This window comes from Oncorhynchus tshawytscha, linkage group LG11 (assembly GCF_018296145.1).
Source record: "Oncorhynchus tshawytscha isolate Ot180627B linkage group LG11, Otsh_v2.0, whole genome shotgun sequence".
Taxonomy (NCBI): Eukaryota; Metazoa; Chordata; class Actinopteri; order Salmoniformes; family Salmonidae; genus Oncorhynchus; species Oncorhynchus tshawytscha.
The window spans coordinates 10901651-10921223 of record NC_056439.1 but is presented as its reverse complement, the minus strand read 5'-3'; the positions used below and the strand labels follow the sequence as shown (position 1 = coordinate 10921223).

Genomic DNA, 19573 nt, shown 5'->3' with positions numbered 1-19573 from the left:
TTACCGAGTGGCTAATGCTTAGTCCAGAGCCTCAGCCCGGGCTCCAAGCCTCCCAACTCCCCCCAGATGCAAGACTCGTCTGTGGGATTCTCCATCTCCTCCAGATGGGCACGATAGCTGCTAATGCTAATTCTAAAACCCTGGGCTTCGAGCTCCTCCACCAGATGGGTGGCTAGCTGCTAACGCTAATGCAGCTAGCAACAGCACCATGTTCCAGTTGCTAATGGTAACACTAGTCCCCCAGTACCAGGTTCCAGCTCAGGGATGACTGCCATGGTAATGGCCCATGAGAGAGTGCCAGAGACAACCCAGCAGCTGGTGGGGAGTGACGGACGGACGGGTGGCAAACAACCAACCAACAAGCAGAGAGGCATTGCTCTTCCTTCCGAGCATAAAGGCGAGTTCTGATCTATGGCACCGCACTGGCAGCAGAGGCTCCCTTCATCTTTCCACCCTTCCTTCCCTTCCTCTGTCATTGCCCCTGCACCCACCCTGCACTTCCGTCCCTTTCAACCGTGCTCCGTATGCAATGGAATAGAATAGGGCCAACTGGACCTCCTTGGTCCCTTCGCCAGTCATCCCAATCATCCTGGCAGTCCCACACGTTATTTCCTACGCCCTCTCCCTCTCCTCTCTCTCCCTTTTTCTCACCTTCTATCCCCTCATATCTCCTTTCTTTCTTCATCTCCTCTTAACCATTTATCCCCAGCAGCCCCCCACTTTACTTCCTATACCCTCTCCCTCTCTCCCCTCCTCCCCCCTCTCTCAGAGGGGTGTCTGTATGTGCTGACGCCCACGGGCTTGGCCCAGTCCCCAGGCACCAGTCACCAGTCAGCTTGCCATCAAGCCAGGTTCAGATCAGCCTTAATCGATATAGTGCACAGCAGCATTCAGATGTCTCTCTGTGAGGACAACACACACACACACACACACACACACACACACACACACACACACACACACACACACACACACACCTCTGAGCAGCTGCACTCTAGGTGATACCACCAAGCCTCTGACAAAGATAATGTACAAAATGTCTGCCCTTCATGGCTGGCTGGAGTGTAGTAGGATGGCTCGGAAAGAGAAAAATATGATTTAGTTGTTGCATGGCAAATGCATACTGTGATGCGGGGCTGTATTCATAGGGCCAAATGTAACAAGTCACAGTCTATTTATCCCTTTCCCACATGAACATAACAAACACATAGCCGATAGCACTATTTACCTTTGAATAACATCATTTTCCCCTGTGTTTCTCTCACAAAGTCGACGATCAGCGTTTTGGATCAGGGTTCCGGGCAAATTCTCACGAGGCACATTCTCACAGCCCTTCTGTGTCCCTGCTTTCCATTCAAAGACACTTGTAAACTACCCTCAACCATTTCATGTTTTTTATTGTATTGTCAAAGGACATTGCACTGGGAGCCACGTATTTGTTCATGCAAAATCAATATCAGCACACTCATTCATTTCAAAAGACAAAACCAAAAACACAAGGGTAACATCGCATCTGGCACAAACATACTACAAACTGCTGACGACAAAACGAGTTAGGCTTGGTTCAAACTGCTAACGACAAAACAAGTTAGGCTTGGTTCAAACTGCTGATGACAAAACGAGTTAGGCTTGGTTCAAACTTCTAACGACAAAACAAGTTAGGCTTGGTTCAAACTGCTGATGACAAAACGAGTTAGGCTTGGTTCAAACTGCTAACGACAAAACGAGTTAGGCTTGGTTCAAACTGCTGACGATAAAACGAGTTAGGCTTGTTTCAAACTGCTGATGACAAAACGAGTTAGGCTTGGTTCAAACTGCTAACGACAAAACGAGTTAGGCTTGGTTCAAACTGCTGACGACAAAACGAGTTAGGCTTGGTTCAAACTGTTAACGACAAAACGAGTTAGGCTTGGTTCAAACTGCTAACGACAAAACGAGTTAGGCTTGGTTCAAACTGCTGACGATAAAACGAGTTAGGCTTGGTTCAAACTGCTGACGATAAAACGAGTTAGGCTTGGTTCAAACTGCTAACGACAAAACGAGTTAGGCTTGGTTCAAACTGCTAACGATAAAACGAGTTAGGCTTGGTTCAAACTGCTGACGATAAAACGAGTTAGGCTTGGTTCAAACTGCTGACGTTAAAAACAAGTTCAAACTGCGAACAACAAAGTCAGTTAGTTCAAACTGCTAAAGCCAAAGCGAGTTAGTATTTTTTTTTGTTAATTTTAATTTAACCTTTATTTAACCAGGTAGGCCAGTTGAGAACAAGTTCAACCTGGCCAAGATAAAGCAAAGCAGTGTGACAAGAACAACAACACAGAGTTACACATGGGATAAACAAACGTACAGTCAATAACACAATAGAAAAATCTGTATACAGTGTGTGAAAATGAAGTAAGGAGGTAAGGCAATAAATAGGCCATACTGGTGAAGTAATTACAATTCAGCAATTTACACTGGAGTGATGGATGTGCAGATGAGGATGTAGAAGTAGAAATACTGGTGTGCAAAAGAGCAGAAAAACAAAAACAAATGTGGGAATGAGGTAGGTAGTTGGTTGGATGGGCTATTTACAGATGGGCTGTGTACAGCTGCAGCGATCGGTAAGCTGCTCTGACAGCTGACGCTTAAAGTTAGTGATTTTTGCAATTCGTTCCAGTCATTGGCAGCAGAGAACTGGAAGGAAAGGCGGCCAAAGGGGGTAATGGCTGTTGGGATGACCAGTGAAATATACCTGCTGGAGCGCGGGTGGGTAGGTGGGTGTTGCTATGGGGACCAGTGAGCTGCGAAATAAGGCAGAGCTTTACATAGCAAAGTCTTATAGATGACCTGGAGCCAGTGGGTGTCACGTTCTGACCTTTATTTCCTTTGTTTTTCTTTATTAAAGATTTACCATGGACACTTACCACGCCGCATATTGGTCCTCTGATCCGTTTCGCCTCTCCTCTTCAGATGAAGAGGAGGAAATCCGTGACAGAATCACCCACCCAACTCGGACCAAGCGGCGTGGTAAACAGCAGCGACGACAGCAGCAGCAGCAGCAACAACAGCGGCCAGCATCACAGGACTCCTGGACATGGGAGGAGATACTGAACGGAGAGGGACCCTGGGCACAGGCTGGGAAACATCGCCGTCCGAAATCAGAGCTGGAGGCAGCGAAAGCTGAGCGGCGGCGATATGAGGAGGCAGCACAGCAGTGCGACAGGTACGAGAGGCAGCCCCAAAAAATGTTTGGGGGGGGGCAGACGAGGTGTGGTACTAAGCCAGGTAGCAGACCTGAGCTCACTCCTCGTGCTTATTATAAGCAGCGCATTACTGGTCAGGCACCGTGTTATGCGGTTAAGCGCACGGTGTCGCCAGTGCGTGCCCATAGCCCGGTGCGCTATAGGGCAGCCCCCCGAAAGTGCCATGCGAGTGTGGGCATCGAGCCAGGGCGTATGGTGCCTGCTCAGCGGGTCTGGTCGCCGGTACGCAGTTTTGGTCCAGGTTATCCTGCGCCGGCTCTGCGTGCTGTGTCTCCGGGGCGCTGGGAGGGTGCAGTGCGTCCTCTGCCTGCGCTCCGCTCGTGTCGGGCGAATGTGGGAGTGGAGCCTAAGGGAGGAGAGGTGCGTGTAGTAAGCACTAGATCTCCCATGCTTACCCACAGCCCGGTTCAACCTGTGCCTGCACTCTGGAGGGTCCGGGCTAGAGTAGTTGTCCAGCCTGGGGAAGTGGTGCCAAGGTTGCGCACCAGAGCTCCAGTGCTCCCCACAGCCCGGTCCTTCAGGTGCCTCCTAACACCAAGCCTCCTGAGGGTCTCCCCAGCCTGGTGGTTCCTGTGGCAGCCCCACGCACCAGGCTGTCTCTCTGTCTCCTCCCTGCAGGTGGTCCTGTCTGTCCGGCGCCGCTGCCGGAGTCTCCCGCCTGTCCGGCGCTGCTGCCGGAGCCTCCCGCCTGTCCGGTGCCGCTGCCGGAGTCTGAGGCGCCAGAGCCCGTCAGCCCAGAGGCGCCAGAGCCCCTCTGTCCAGAGCTTCTGACCCTCTGTCCAGAGCTTCTGCCCCTCTGTCCAGAGCTTCTGCCCCTCTGTCCAGAGCTTCTGCCCCTCTGTCCAGAGCTTCTGCCCCTCTGTCCAGAGCTTCTGCCCCTCTGTCCAGTGGGGTCATTGAGAGGGGTGGCCATGGTGAGAAAGCCACGGAGGCGGACAATAAGGCGGACTAAGACAATGGTGAAGTGGGGTCCGCGTCCTGCGCCAGAGCCGCCACCGCGGACAGACGCCCACCCAGACCCTCCCCTATAGGTCAAGGTTTTGCGGCCGGAGTCCGCACCTTTGGGGTACTGTCACGTTCTGACCTTTATTTCCTTTGTTTTGTATTTATTTAGTATGGTCAGGGCGTGAGTTGGGTGGGCAGTCTGTTTGTTTTTCTATGTTTTGGGGCATTTCTATGTTTCGGCCTAGTATGGTTCTCAATCAGAGGCAGGTGTCATTAGTTGTCTCTGATTGAGAATCATACTTAGGTAGCCTGGGTTGCACTGTTTGTTTGTGGGTGATTGTCTATGTTGTAGCTTCACGGTTGTCATTTGTTTATTGTTTTGTATACAGTGTCAGTATTTTCTTTATTAAAGATTTACCATGGACACTTACCACGCCGCATATTGGTCCTCTGATCCGTTTCGCCTCTCCTCTTCAGATGAAGAGGAGGAAATCCGTGACAGTGGGTTTGGCGACGAATATGTCGCAAGGACCAGCCAACGAGAGCATACAGGTCGCAATTGTGGGTAGTATGTGGGGCTTTGGTGACAAACGGATGGCACTATGATAGACTGCATCCAATTGCTAAAACCAAAGCGAGTTAGTTCAAACTGCTAACGCCAAGGCGATTTAGTTCAAACTGCTAACGCCAAGGCGATTTAGTTCAAACTGCTAACGCCAAGGCGATTTAGTTCAAACTGCTAACGCCAAGGCGATTTAGTTCAAACTGCTAACGCCAAGGCGATTTAGTTCAAACTGCTGACGCCAAGGCGATTTAGTTCAAACTGCTAACGCCAAGGCGATTTAGTTCAAACTGCTGACGCCAAGGCGATTTAGTTCAAACTGCTAACGCCAAGGCGATTTAGTTCAAACTGCTAACGCCAAGGCGATTTAGTTCAAACTGCTAACGCCAAGGCGATTTAGTTCAAACTGCTAACGCCAAGGCGATTTAGTTCAAACTGCTGACGCTAAGGCGATTTAGTTCAAACTGCTAACGCCAAAGCGATTTAGTTCAAACTGCTGACGCCAAGGCGATTTAGTTCAAACTGCTAACGCCAAGGCAATTTAGTTCAAACTGCTGACGCCAAGGCGATTTAGTTCAAACTGCTAACGCCAAGGCGATTTAGTTCAAACTGCTGACGCCAAGGCGATTTAGTTCAAACTGCTAACGCCAAGGCGATTTAGTTCAAACTGCTAACGCCAAAGCGAGTTAGTTCAAACTGCTAACGGCGAAGCGAGTTTATTCCTTTGACAGAGACTATTCCCTGAGTCACACAGCAAGCACAGAAAATAGAGGAATAGAAAAACATTCATAACATAGATAACGCTGGGAAAGCTCACTATCCGTGACTTGCCGGGCACTCTCCCGGGGCTGGTTTAATCACAGAGTTTGGTGAGACAGATCACCATGATAAAGGTATCTTGGACCGAGAGCCCATGGATTTCTCAGAAACAGCTAGTAGTGTGTTGGCTGGGGCTACATGTGTTCTGGTACACCACCTACTTACTTACTAGCAACTAACACCATTCTATTTCTTATCTATATAGGGCCCTCAGATCTGGCGAGCGTTCGGAGGCACTGACCAGAGACAGATAGAGTGAGAGAAAGGGAGAATGACGGTAAGGGATGTATAGGGGGATGGATATAGACATAGAGGGAGAGATGTATTGAGACTGTGCATGCAGAATTCTGCTAAAATATCTTCCGTGTACAACGTAAAACACCAAATAATGCATGCAGAGTAGAATTAGGTCGATACACGCTAATTATCAACATTCAGAGAAGAGCCGTTAAATTCTACAACCACCTAAAAGGAAGCAATTCCCAGACCTTCCATGACAAAGCCATCACGTACAGAGAGATGAACCTGGAGAAGAGTCCACTAAGCAATATCTTTTTGTTTTCTCATGATTTGGTTGGGTCTAATTGTGTTGCCGTCCTGTGGCTCTGTTCACAAACAGATCCCAAAGAGCCCCAGGACAGCAGCACAATTAGACCCAACCAAATCATGAGAAAACAAAAAGATAATTACTTGCTACACATTGGAAAGAATTAACAAAAAAAGTGAGCAAACTAGAATGCTATTTGGCACTAAACAGAGAGTACACAGAATACCTGACCACTGTGACTGACCCAAATTTAAGGAAAGCTTTGACTATGTACATACTCAGTGAGCATAGCCTTGCTTTTGAGAAAGGCCGCCGTAGGCAAACCTGGCTCTCAAGAGAAGACAAGCTATGTGCACACTGCCCACAAAATTAGATGGAAACTGAGCTGCACTTCCTAACCTCCTGCCAAATGTATGACCATATTAGAGACACATTTTAATAAACTCCCATATCTACTGGGTGAAATACCACAATGTTCTATCACAGCTGCAAGATTTGTGACCTGTTGCCACAAGAAAAGGGCAACCAGTGAAGAACAAACACCACTGTAAATCCAACCCGTATATATGTTTATTTATTTTCCCTTTTGTACTTTAAATATTTGCACATCTACAACACTATATATAGACATAATATGACATTTGAAATTGTGAGTGAACTGTTTACTGCAGATTTTTGTTTATTTCATTTTTGTTTGTTATGTATTTCACTTCCTTTGGCAATTTAAACATATGTTTCACATGCCAATAAAGCCCTTGAATTGGGGAGGGGGAGAGAGAGAGAGAGAGAGAGAGAGAGAGAAAAAGAGGTTGTTTTGGGGCGGAGAATATTCATCATAACACACATATAACATATACCATACATTTTTCTTAATGGCAGACTAAAGGTAATCACCATTTGAGTGCTATCTGTTGCGGATTACTCGGCGCTTACCAGGAATTGTATCACCCGCCACATACTGTAAATGTGGTGCGGCAGTATTAGCATCACGCCAAAGATGATTAAACATCCTTTATTTCCCATTGCACGGGATCCCCACACAATTATTAAAGAGAGCCTGTCCCAAGAGAGTTGAGCGGGAGGTTGGACGAAACCGATAAATGCTAGTGTAACCTAAGCAACAACAAAAAATATGTAATACTTTGTTCCCTCCTTTTTTTTTTGGCATAAGAAAAAAGAATCAAGATTCGGGCATGGCTCCAAAACTCAGCACACCTGTATGGGTCAATCCCAAATGGAACCCAATGCCCTATTTAGTGCACTTCTTTAGACTATAGTCCTATGGGCCCTGATCAAAAGTAAAGCACTATAAAGGGATTAGAATCCATTTAGGAAGTAACCTATGTTTCTCTTTAGATATTGCCAAGATAAGGTGAAGTGTGAAACAAAGAAACAGTGAGGGTTAGAAGGATATCGGAAGAGCTAGGTAAACAAGCCGGTATCAGAAGATGAAACAGGCTCGCCCTTGAAACCACAGTGTCAAATGTGTCTAGCTTAGGGAAAGAGAGCAGTGACTGAACTAAAAAACACTCCTGGCACATGTATGTTACTGCTATTACCAAGAATACACACTATGCGATAACTGTTTATCTATGTGGATAAACTTCAGTATATAATTGGCTTTACATAGGAACGTGACGTGCTTTGTTTCTATGTTTGATCTGGTTCACATCACAAAAGTGTTTCTCTGTGCCTCACGTCCGATTGATGACGTGCCAGAACAGAGATTAAAATGCTATTTTCTTGTCTTAAAAACGTGAGCATAGAAATCCAAAATTGACATCGTTCTTACTTAAAAAGGGGTAACGCGTCACAGCCAAGTGATGACTTGCCAAAAAAAAGGGGAGGGAAGAGTAGATGACTAGATAGATGAAAATGATATTTTCTTGTATTAAATCCTGTTTTTCCGTCTCCCATGCATTGATTGGCTGGGCTTTTCATCAGACAGTGAGGCAGTCTAGCAGAAACAATCTCTCTCTCTCTCCCTACATCTCTCTCTCTCTCTCTCAATTCAATTCAATTCATTTGACTTTATTGACATGGCAAGTTCATTATTACTTACATTGTCAAAGTATACATCGAAAAAAATAAAATAAAATAAAAATATATATTTATATATAAAATATATATTTATATATAAATAAATGGTGGGACCAACATCAATAATAATAGTAGTAGTGGACATGGGATTACCAGTAACAACAACTACAACAACAATATTAATGAGAACAACAATACATTAAAGCAATGATATTAGACCAGTGTCAACATGACTGAAAAGACACATGAAGTGGGATGAAAGACAAAACAAAACAAGATGGGTAATATTATCGACATTACTTTGCACTTTTCACTGGCTGTCCCTCAGGTTGTGGCAGGAGGACACATATTTGGCTGCCAAAAGTGCACATTTTGGCTTTTCACCCAATAAATATTAGATTGTTTTCTTCATCTTTTATAGTTTCAAATTCTTTGTATTGAATTATAATTTTGGGAAAGAAATATTCTCTTAGGTCTGAGTATTTGTCACAGTGTAATAGGAAATGGAACTCTGTCTCTACCTCTCCCCTGGAGCAGAGTGAGCACAGCATGTCCTCTCTGGGCAGCCAGGTTTGTCTGTGACGACCGGTCTCTATAGCCAGACTGTGCTCACTGAGTCTGTACCTAGTCAATGTTTTCCTCAGTTTTCTATCAGTCACAGTGGTCAGATAGTCTGCCACCATATACTGTCTGTTTAGAGCCAAATAGCATTGAAGTTTACTTAGATTTTTTGTGGTGTCTTTCCAATAGGTGATATATTTTTCTTTTTGTTTTGTGATGATTTGGTTGGGCCAGATGTTCTGAGTGCTGTTCTGAGGCTCTATGGGGTTGGTTTGGGTTGGTGAACTGAGCCTCAGAACCAGCTGGCTGAGGGGACTCTTCTCATTTCATCTCTTGACTTTTTCTATTTGAATGAGGATGGGGTATTGGCCCAATTCTGCTCTACATGCGTTATTTGGAGTTTTTCTTTGCACTTGCTATACAGTCTTGCAAAACTCTGCATGCAGTATTTCGATTGGACGTTTGTCCCATTTGGTAAATGCATTATTAGAGATTGGACCCCATACTTCACTGCCATATAGAGCAATTGGTTCTATATACTGATTGAAACATTTTGAGCCAGATTCTAATTGGAATTTCGATGTTGATGTTCCTTTTAATGGCATAGAATGCTCTTCTTGCTTTGTCTCTCAGCTCATTCACAGCCATGTGAAAGCTACCTGTGTTGCTGATATTTAGTCATGATATGTGTAGTTTTTGGTGTGTTCCAATAGAACTGTGTCCAAATAGAATTTATATTTGTCATCCTTATTTCCGGACCTTTTTGGAACCTGTGAAGGCGATCTAGGTGCTGCTGTAACCCCTCTTTAGTGGGAGACAGCAGCACCAGGTCATCTGCGTACAGCAGACACTTGATTTCAGTGTTGATACCAGGTCCTGCCGATTCTTCTAATGTTTTTGCCAATTCATTAATGTAAATGTTAAATAGTGTTGGACTTATTGGGCAGCCCTGTTTCACTCCCCGTCCCTGCTGTTTCACTCCCCGTCCCTGAGAGAAGAAGTCTGTTTGCTTGTTGCCAATTTTAACCGCGGATTTGTTTTTAGTGTACATTGAATTAATAAAATCATATGTTTTCCTCCAATACCACTTTCTATTAGTTTATAAAAATACCTTTTTGCCAAATTGAATCAAATGCTTTCTTGAAATCTACAAAACACGAGTAGATTTTGCCTTTGTTTTGGTTTACTTGTTTATCAATTAGAGTGTGGAGGGTGTAAATGTGGTCTGTTGTAATATAATTTTTCAGAAATCCAATCTAGCTTCTGCTCAGGACGTTGTGTTCGTCAAGGAAATGATGTAGTCTGCTATTTATAATACTGCAGAGAATTTTCCCCAAGTTGCTGTTAACGCAAATTCCTCTGTAATTATTTGGGTCAAATTTGTCTCCATTTTTATAGATTGGTGTGATCAATCCCTGGTTTCAAATATCGTGGAAAATACCCGCAGTGAGGATAATGTTGAAGAGTTTGATTATAGCCAATTTGAATTTGTGGTCTGTATATTTGATCATTTCATTTAAAATACCATCAGCACCACAGGCCGTTTTGGGTTGGAGAGTGCATAGTTTTTCCAATAATTCTTCTTCTGTAATTGGGTTATCCACAGGATTCTGCTGATTCAAGGATTTGTAATTTTTATTGTATATCTTTTTGTTCTGGGCTCTTTGAAATATTGCTGTAGAGGTTTTCAAAGTGATTTCTCCACATATCCCCATTTTGGATAGCCAATTCCTCATGATGAGGTTTGTTTAATTTATTCAAATTCTCCCAGAAGTGGTTTGATTCTATGGATTCCTCAATTCCATCCAGCTGATTTCTAATGTGCTGTTCCTTTTTTGTTCTTAGGGTGTGTTTGTATTGCTTCAGTGTTTCCCCATATTGAAGGCATATATTTTTGTTGTCTGGTTCTCTGTGTTTTTGATTAGATATATTTCTCAATGACTTTCTTACATTTTTGCAATCATTATCAAACCATTTTTCATGATCTGTTATTTCTGGTTTGCTCTTATGCTTCTTTAGATAAGCCAAGGAGGCTAATTTGTCAAATATAAAGTTTATGTTCTAAATGGCCAAATTTACACCTTCATTGCTGTAGGAGAATGTTAAAGGCTAAAAAGTTGTCCAGGAGAGAATGTATTTTTTTGGCTACTAATTGCTATTTGGTAGATGTCTGTACTGTTTGCACTCCATCTGTAGGCCTGTTTTGTACCATCTCATTTATTGGGCCGTGATGCTTCATGGTCAGATACACTGTGATTTTACTGTGGTCTGAGAGAGGTGTTAGTGGGCTGACTGTGAAGGCTCTGAGAGACTCTGGGTTGAGGTCGGTGAGGAAGTAGTCTACAGTGCTGCTGTAGGTGTACCTACCAAAAGAGTCCCCTCTCAGCCTACCATTGACTATGTACAGACCCAGTGTTCCACAGAGCTTCACGAGCTGTACTCCATTTTTGTTTTTCACTTTGTCATAGTTGTTTCTGTGGGGGTAATTGGGGAGGGAAAGGTTGTTGCTTCCTGGTAGGTGTTTATCCCCATGACTGTTAATAGTGTCTTGTTCTTCTGCTGTTCTAGCATTCAGGTCTCCACAGACCAGTACGTTGCCTTGGGCCTGAAAGTGACTAACTTCCCCCTCTAGAATGGAGAAACTCTCTTCATTGAAGTAGGGTGACTCTGAGGGGGGAATGTATGTGGCACAGAGGAAGACGTTTTTATTTCTCTCTCTCTCTCTCTCCCCCCCCTCTCTCTCTTCATTCTTGCTACATCACCGGGTTATAAGCACGTTCTCTCCAGGGCTCAGCTCCCAGGCAAGCTGATTTGAGGCGTGAAGCCACCGCCTTTCATTTTAATGTAATAAAATATTGAGGACAGGATATCCAAAGCCTAGGTCCCGATTCAGCCTCAGAAAGAATGGCTTGCTGTCGCCAGGGCTCTCTCTCTCTCAATTTCAATTTAAGGGCTTTTATTGGCATGGGAAACTAATGTTAACATTGTCAAAGCAAGTGAACTCTCTCTCTCTCTCTCTCTCGCTCTCTCTCTCTCTCGCTCTCTCTCTCTCTCTCTCTCTCTCTCTCTCTCTCGCTCTCTCTCTCTCTCGCTCTCTCTCTCTCTCTCTCTCTCTCTCTCTCTCTCGCTCTCTCTCTCTCTCTCTCTCTCTCGCCCCCAGCAGCAATCACACAAAGAGTCGCTTTCTGTGGAGACATCTCTCTCATCCACAAAGCTGCAGGGATTTATGGTTAAACCAGTTCTGAGTTCTTATCTGGACATGTGGGCATGTGGAAGATGGGAAGGAAAACCTGTTGAGTGCCTTGTCGATTTGCGTCAGAACAGGTAAACGCATAGGCCTATACACAAATATGTGTTGACACAAATATAATACCATATTGCTATGATGAAACAGGAACGATCACCTCCCTACACCTGTACTAGCCTAATACCAGTCTCAGTGACCTGTCTAGTTTTTGCCTGCTTTCTTCCTAGCTGCCTTGCCATAATAGGGCCAATAAGGGGCCTTAGTGGCCGTCCTTACCCAGTCTCCCCTTTCCGTGTCTGGGCTAGCATGAGCCGAGCCCTCCCTGGACCTGGGCATGGTTGAAAAGAGCAATGGGTGCTTCTGCTCTGAGAATCTTAGGCCCTGTTCTACAACACAGGAGCACGTCTCCACAGACACCACGTCTGCACCCTGCATGACACCTTTATGTTGGGCTCTCGTCAAAAGCAGTGCACTATATAGGGAACATGGTGCCATTTTGGACACAGCTGTCCCCTGGCTGGCCTAGACCTTGATGTCTGTGGAAGAAAAACATGCAAGGAACTTGCCAGGGCAGTGAACCCTGACGAAGCGGCACTGAGCGGAACCGAGGGGTCCACAGGGGGGCCAAGGGGGCCACGCCACGGTCGTGTCAATGTCCAGGTAACAGATGACACACTAAAAGGGAGGCAGCCCATCCTGTTGGTGTGCCCTGGTTTCCACTAGCATGGACAGGCCCCGGAATGTCTGCATTCAAGTCTGTGCTTAGGCCTGACCTGGATTAGAATGGTCAATTATGAGAGAGCGAGAGCGAGAGAAGTGATTCAATGAATATCTCACGAGCTGTCAGCTAGTTATTTCTCCACCGGCCACCGGAAGCGCCAGTTTGAGAGGAGGTACAAAGGGGGCAGCCGAGCGCAGGGTGATGTGATTTGATTTCACAGACATTAGAGGGGGACATGAGGGTACTTCTGCATAAACACAGAGAGAGGAAGAGATGAGAGAGAGAGAGGGGGGGAGCACCAGGAGGCGAGAGAGGGTGAGGGAGAGGGAGAGGGAGAGGGAGAGAGATGCAGTTTGGGATTCTACAAATCTGTTGGATGCATTTGCAGTTTGTTTTGGTTGAGATTCTGATTTTTTTGTGCACAATATAAATTAATGCTAGTTAATGTATTGTGTCACTTTTGAGTCACCTTTTTTGTAAACAAGAATATAATATATTTCTTATCACTTCTACATTAATGTGGATGCTACCATGATTATGCCCCCAAAACATGCTAATCTCTTACCATTTCCAATAACCAGGGAGGTTAGCATTTGCCTCTGTAACTTTCTCACTCATCATTATTCACAAGTAATTTATGATAATCCTTAAGGGTTTAGACCTATTCTATTCTTAAGAAACACTGGTTTTAACAATAAAGAAGCAGTTTTATCAACTTCCACTGTCCTCCAACAGTTGCTGATTTCAAATCTTGGGCAGTTTCTTAGAATGAGAGTTGCTTTGAGGTTTCAGTGAAACTCCCATCCACAACTGCACTAAATTAGTAGAAACATTTGCAATAACTGTTTGGTTACCTGTTTGTAGCATTTATATTTGACTTTCTCCTTGTTTTCTAGCGCAATAGTCCAAAGACTGTTGCTTCTTGGATTTTTTTCGTTAGGCGTTTGTAATGTGATTGTCGTCCTGAGACGTCACGTTCTAAAAACAGCAAGGAGGGTGAGGGAAAGGTGAGAGAAAGGTGAGGGAAATGTGTGGGAAAGGTGAGGGAGGGAATGAACAGGATTCTCATGAGTGCGAGCTAGAAGCTTTTCAAATGATGAAATAGTTAGAACAGCAGAGACAACAACAGCAGAAGCAGCGAAACAACACACACAAAAAAACATCAAAAGGCAACAATGGGAAAAGAGAAACGGCAACACCAGAGCACAGAGGAAGGGCTCCAGATGGATCCGACATCTGTGTTTAATGCCACAGGAAAGAGAATGAGGGAAAGAGAGGGGGTGATTGTGCCTCCATACACCACAGAACAGAACCATGCTGTAAATGGGAGACGGGGCTGTGTGGGGTAAGTGAAATAACTGAATGGGTTTTGCTATGGTAAGCAGAGCAGTGATTTTTCTGGGCGATTTAAGAATTTGACACAGATAAATACACAACATAGCATTTGAGAGGATGAGAGGACAAGAGTACTAAACTAAAAATATTACCAATGTCAATAGGGAATTGGAATTGTCATTAGGAGTTGGGTTTCAGTTCAACAACTGTTTAGAATCTGTGGAAAGACACTCCTGAACTCAGAGCTACGTGTGCTGCGTTCTGTTCATTGAGTAGGGAGCAGGATACTTGTTATTTGGTCATTGGTCCAGTTGTACTGTAAGGACTTCTGATTGGTCAACCCCAGGCTAGGGTGGGGGGTTATAAATGGCACCCTGTTCCTTTGTTCAGTGGAGAAAAGCTGAGGAGAGGGGAGACTGAACATCGGAACATCTACCTCCCAGCGTAACATCTTGATTTGTCCTTCTCAAATAAAACTATTTTTCTCCCCCTGATTTGCTTTGGAGTTTTGTGTTATTGGAGAATAACACCAATTGCTAACAGCGAGGAATGGCATACACACATCTAGAAAGGTTATCCCAGGTTCCTTGAGGAAACATGGTTTGTTTTTTCCTTCTGTTTGAAGGAGAGAGGTAGAGAGGGATGCAGATGAAGAGAGAAAGAGACAGGGGGAGAGGGCTTATAATGTGTGAATTGAATAAGGCTGTATAGTTTCATTCTCTTGTGTAACCTTGGCAGCACACAACAGCGACGGCATCCCACTTCACATTGTGCATCTGCCCAAACTTCCACACAAACACATTTGAATAACTTAATTCAAATAAAACATTATATTATTTTTGGAGGGGTTCTCTGTGCTACATTATCATGTTTTCGGGGGCAGGCAGATTCACTGCATTCTGTAATAAACGGATAAAAATGCAACTCTTCTATTCTATTACAATAGTTAGCCAAAGACCAGAGACGAACCGGCAGTTGCAGAAGCGGAGAATGCAAAGCAATAGAGGGGGAGTGCGATAGCCGACTGCAGGAGCCCAAATGAAGTCATGTCAGGCTGTACAAGCTGTACGAAGTGCAGACGTGTATGGATCAGTTGATTGATCTCACTTAAGGGATATCAAACAGAATGGATGAGCTGGGGGGACGGGGGACGGGGGACGTGGCGGCCATTTGGTAGTCAAATGTAACTCGATTAGCATGGCACACCAATATGTCACAGTGATTGGAGCTGAAGTATGGGTACAATGAGGGGCAAGAGACGGGAGTCAGATGGGAGTCAGACGGGAGTCTGATGGGAGTCAAACTCAATGAAGGTGAGGCACCTGGACGATGGAAACGAACAGTGGAGGGGACTGTTGCAACTTTTGAGAGATATTGGGAAATAAGGAAAGGGAGGGAGGGATAGAAAGAGAGAGCGAGAGAGTGAAAGCGAGAGAGACAGAAAGAAAAAATCTTAAGTTTTGAACCGCCTTTACTGGCACATGTCAACTCGTCTACGTAAAGTGAAAGAGACAAAAAGCAAGACTGTGACATGTCTAAGTGAAGGATGTCACATACAGTTCCCACTCTTTTTTGTAAGTAACCACGGCATCAGATATGTCAAGGCCCTCGCTTCCCGTCTACAAACAGATTGGATCATATAAATCTGACAAGACATGTATCAGCGGTTGCATTCCCTTCACTAAGACCTGGGAAATACAATACAACTCCGATGAACTGTCAATAAAAATAAATACTTCTGAAAATGTTTTACTTCCTTAAATTCCTATGTATGGATACCCTTAATATGGCTACCAGTCCTCCCATCACCAACCCAATGACTTGAATGGGGATACCCATTCTAGGAATTATATGTCTATGTTTTACCATTTCAACTTCACACAGGGTCTAAGGGTGAGGGAGTGGGGGTGGGGGTGCTATGCATTGGGGTGGTAAGTCCACAACCTAAGAGCTTTAGCGGTCCTTTGCATTTAGGTCATCAAACTGAGCATAGATCAGTGTGGGGGTGATTGGGGGATGCCAAAGGCGAGCGACATAAACCACGGTTAAACTGACCTCAGGTCGGCCACATAAACAACCCCGGCAGTTAGCTTAGTCAGCACCCGACCAGACCTTGGCCAAGCCCCTAGCCTGTGCGCAAAGAACTAACAACGTATTTTTCATTTTCATTCATTGAAATCAGACTTTATGATGAACAGTTGATTGAAGCTATGTGAAAACCTAACACATTGCCACGCATCATCTGTCAGAGCAGCTCACAGCACCTGTACACAGCCCATCTGTAAATAGTACACCCAACTACCTCATCCCCATATTGTTATTTATTTTTGCTCATCATCATCTGCACATCCCATCACTCCAGTGTTAATGCTAAATTGTAATTACTTCGCCACCATGGCCTATTTATTGCCTTACCTTTTTTTATTTTACCTTTATTTAACTAGGCAAGTCAGTTAAGAACAAATTCTTATTTTCAATGACGGCCTAGGAACAGTGGGTTAACTGCCTGTTCAGGGGCAGAACGACAGCTTGGGGGTTTGAACTTGCAACCTTCCGGTTACTAGTCCAACACTCTAACCACTAGGCTACCCATGGGTACAATGAGGGGGCAGGCAGATTCCCTAATCTTACTACATTTGCACACACTGTATATATATTTTTCTATTGTGCTATTGACTGTATGTTTGTTTATCCCATGTGTAACTCTGTTGTTGTTGTTGTTTTTGTCGCACTGCTATGCTCTATCTTGGCCAGGTCGCAGTGGTAAATGAGAACTCAACTGGCCTACCTGGTTAAAGTGAGCGGAGTGAGTGGAGCTAGAGTTTTGCTAGAGTTTTGCTACTTTTTTTTGGTCCCTGCACTTTTTCCCTTTTTCAACGCAGTTGGGGTATTGTGCTGTGTGTATATTTCTGTCTGCACCCCAAATGGCACCCTAAATCCCTATTTGGCGCAATACTTTTGACCAGGGCCCATACGGGGGAGGCGGCCTCTGTGTTGCTGAATAAATATATAGATATCGGAGAATAAGGGGAACATGCGCTGGTGTTTGCTCGTCGTCAGTACAACCCGATCCAAGCAGGGAGGCTTCGTGCTCGCGGAAGGTTGTTATGATGTTTCTATGAAGAAACACAAAGCTAGTTCTGGGAACATTCGCAGAAGCAATTTTAGTTCTCTGGGAGACTTTGAATGTACAGAACAGTACTGCTTGAGATGTAGGACATAGTATAGTTACAGGCAAGAGCATGCTTAACCAAAAAATTTGCAGTTTAACTTAAAAACACATTTAAAAAAATTCAACTCGTTGTCAGACAGTCTAAGGTGCCTAGAAGTATTCTTATACTGACAGCCCTAATATCCCATCATTAAATCTCCAACTAGGTTACACATGAAAGAAGAAGTCAATACAAAAGCGACAGTTTCGAGAAATCAAGCAAAGTGTCAAGTGCCATTGATTTCATGAGATAATGTCCATTCTGGCTGACAGTGTGCCGAGCATCCTCACTCGGAAAAAACACCACTTCCTGCCTTGAACACTCTCCACTTAGCCATATTGCTTTCTCTAAATGTAACTCAAGAGTTACTCTGCTGTTTTTGAACACAGCCTCATCCTAAGGTTTTTTTGGAGGGTTTCCAGTATAATTAAAATGTCAATGTGTGGCATCCCAACATTTGCCAGGGCGACAGATTTATCGTTTGGAAATTACATACTCCCGAACACTTTTTGTCCCTACTCAAAATGCACTTGAGTGATCCCACTAACAATAATTGCCCTAGATTACTAACGCCAAAGTGACTTCATGGCACAGTGAGATACATAAGGCCACACATATCTTTTAAGCTAATAAACGCTAACAAATTAAAACACGAATAAATTATCTGGATTTAGGGAGGGGAAAGGGGTCATTACCAATAGCAAGCAACACAGTTTGTCATTTGGACTCTGGTTGTCATGAGCATCAGAGGCAATGGGCATGACGGACTCACACAGTGTTGCTTCCCTTTTCTCTCCCTGCTGTCCATATCCTCCCTCCCTCTATCCTTTCCCAGCTACCGCACTTTCTTGTTCGCTTTCATTCCTCCATCTTTCTGATCTTACCTCCCTCTCTCCATTGTCTCTGTAGCTCTTCCCCACTTCCTTTCCTCCCTTCCTAGCTACTTCCATCAACCCTTCTCTCCCTCTCTACCTTCATCGCTCCCACAATCCTTCCCTCCCTATCTCTCTCTCTCTCTCTCTCTCTCTCTCTGTGCCACCCTCCTTCCCTCTCTACCACTTTAATCCATTCCTCCCTCCCACTGTCCATCCCGCTTTCCCTCACTCCCCAGGTGTTGGGTAGAGGGCTACGGATGGTGACCTTAGCAGGCTCCGAGAGCATTGTCTTGCAGGGTAAGTAAGGATCATATCCCTCAAACACGGAGGCTCTGCTTTCTCTCTCTCCATCCCTTTCTCCCTCGCTCTACCCCGTCTTTATTTTTCCTCTTTCCCTCTCTTTCTCTTCCTCCGTTCCTTTCTCTTCCCTCTGTTTCCCCACAAAGGTCAGAACATGGCAATCTGTTGTTGTTTTCCCCCAATGCGGTCGGTGGCCTCCGTCATTGGATACAAACTGAATAGCATGGTAATGTCCTTGATTAATCAACTGCTATTTGATATAGAGACTAGCAGAAATGAAAAGTGTGCAATCTCCCCGTCGGCATCTGTTTGACCGCAGGCAGACATGGATTTGAGATGAGTTCTGTGAGTATGGTGTGGTAAATAAAATCAAAAAACAGTGTTTTGGGATGGGGGGAGAGAGAGAGAGAGAGAGAGATAAACTGATAGTCTCTTTGCTCCTCATTACAGAGACATATGACGTGACAGTGTTGATCAAGTGCTTTGATGTCGTGCCACCAAATTCATCGTAACAACCATTCTCTTCTCCCAAAAAAGAGAGTGAGAGAGGGAAAATAAAAAGGGAGGGAAGCCATCGCTTTTGCAAAACACATCACACCAGAAAACTGCTGGCTACAAAAACCCTCTCTATACACACAGACAAAGCCAAATGAGTTGAAACACACATCACACGTGCACACACAAACAAACAAACACACACTCGCGCACACACCAAGAAACACACTGGCCCCATATAGTCATTTTAAACACATTTTTCTCTAATATGATTACTGTTTAATGCATTTGATCATGTATAAAAAGTAATGTATTTAGAAGGTTAGGGCTAACCCCCTCTGTGTGTGTGTGTGTGTGTGTGTGTGTGTGTGTTTGGTCTGTGTGTGTTAGATCTGTGTGTGTCCAAGTGTGTGGGTGCGTACATGTGTATGAGTGTGTGTGTGAGACCAAAGAGCAATCTGGAAGGGCATATTGCGGAGCCTGCATGCTTTGGGAGGAGGTTCCCTGGCCAAAAACCTCTCGGCCATCACCGTGCCAGATCAGCCTTCAAGTCTGGTCAAAATCACTGAGTGATTCGCTGGCTTGGCTGGCATTCTAATGTTGCTCGAGCTGCTTTCTGAGTGAATTACTGGCTGATATGCTAACGCTGCTAGCTAGCTCCCTTTGATT

At 44.7% G+C, this 19573-nt stretch overlaps 1 protein-coding gene across 2 annotated transcripts in view; it reads right to left on the bottom strand.

The window, feature by feature from the left end:
• LOC112261424 (catenin alpha-2) overlaps positions 1-19573 on the bottom strand; it is a 700693-nt gene that overhangs the window by 267047 nt on the left and 414073 nt on the right. The window lies entirely within an intron of this gene.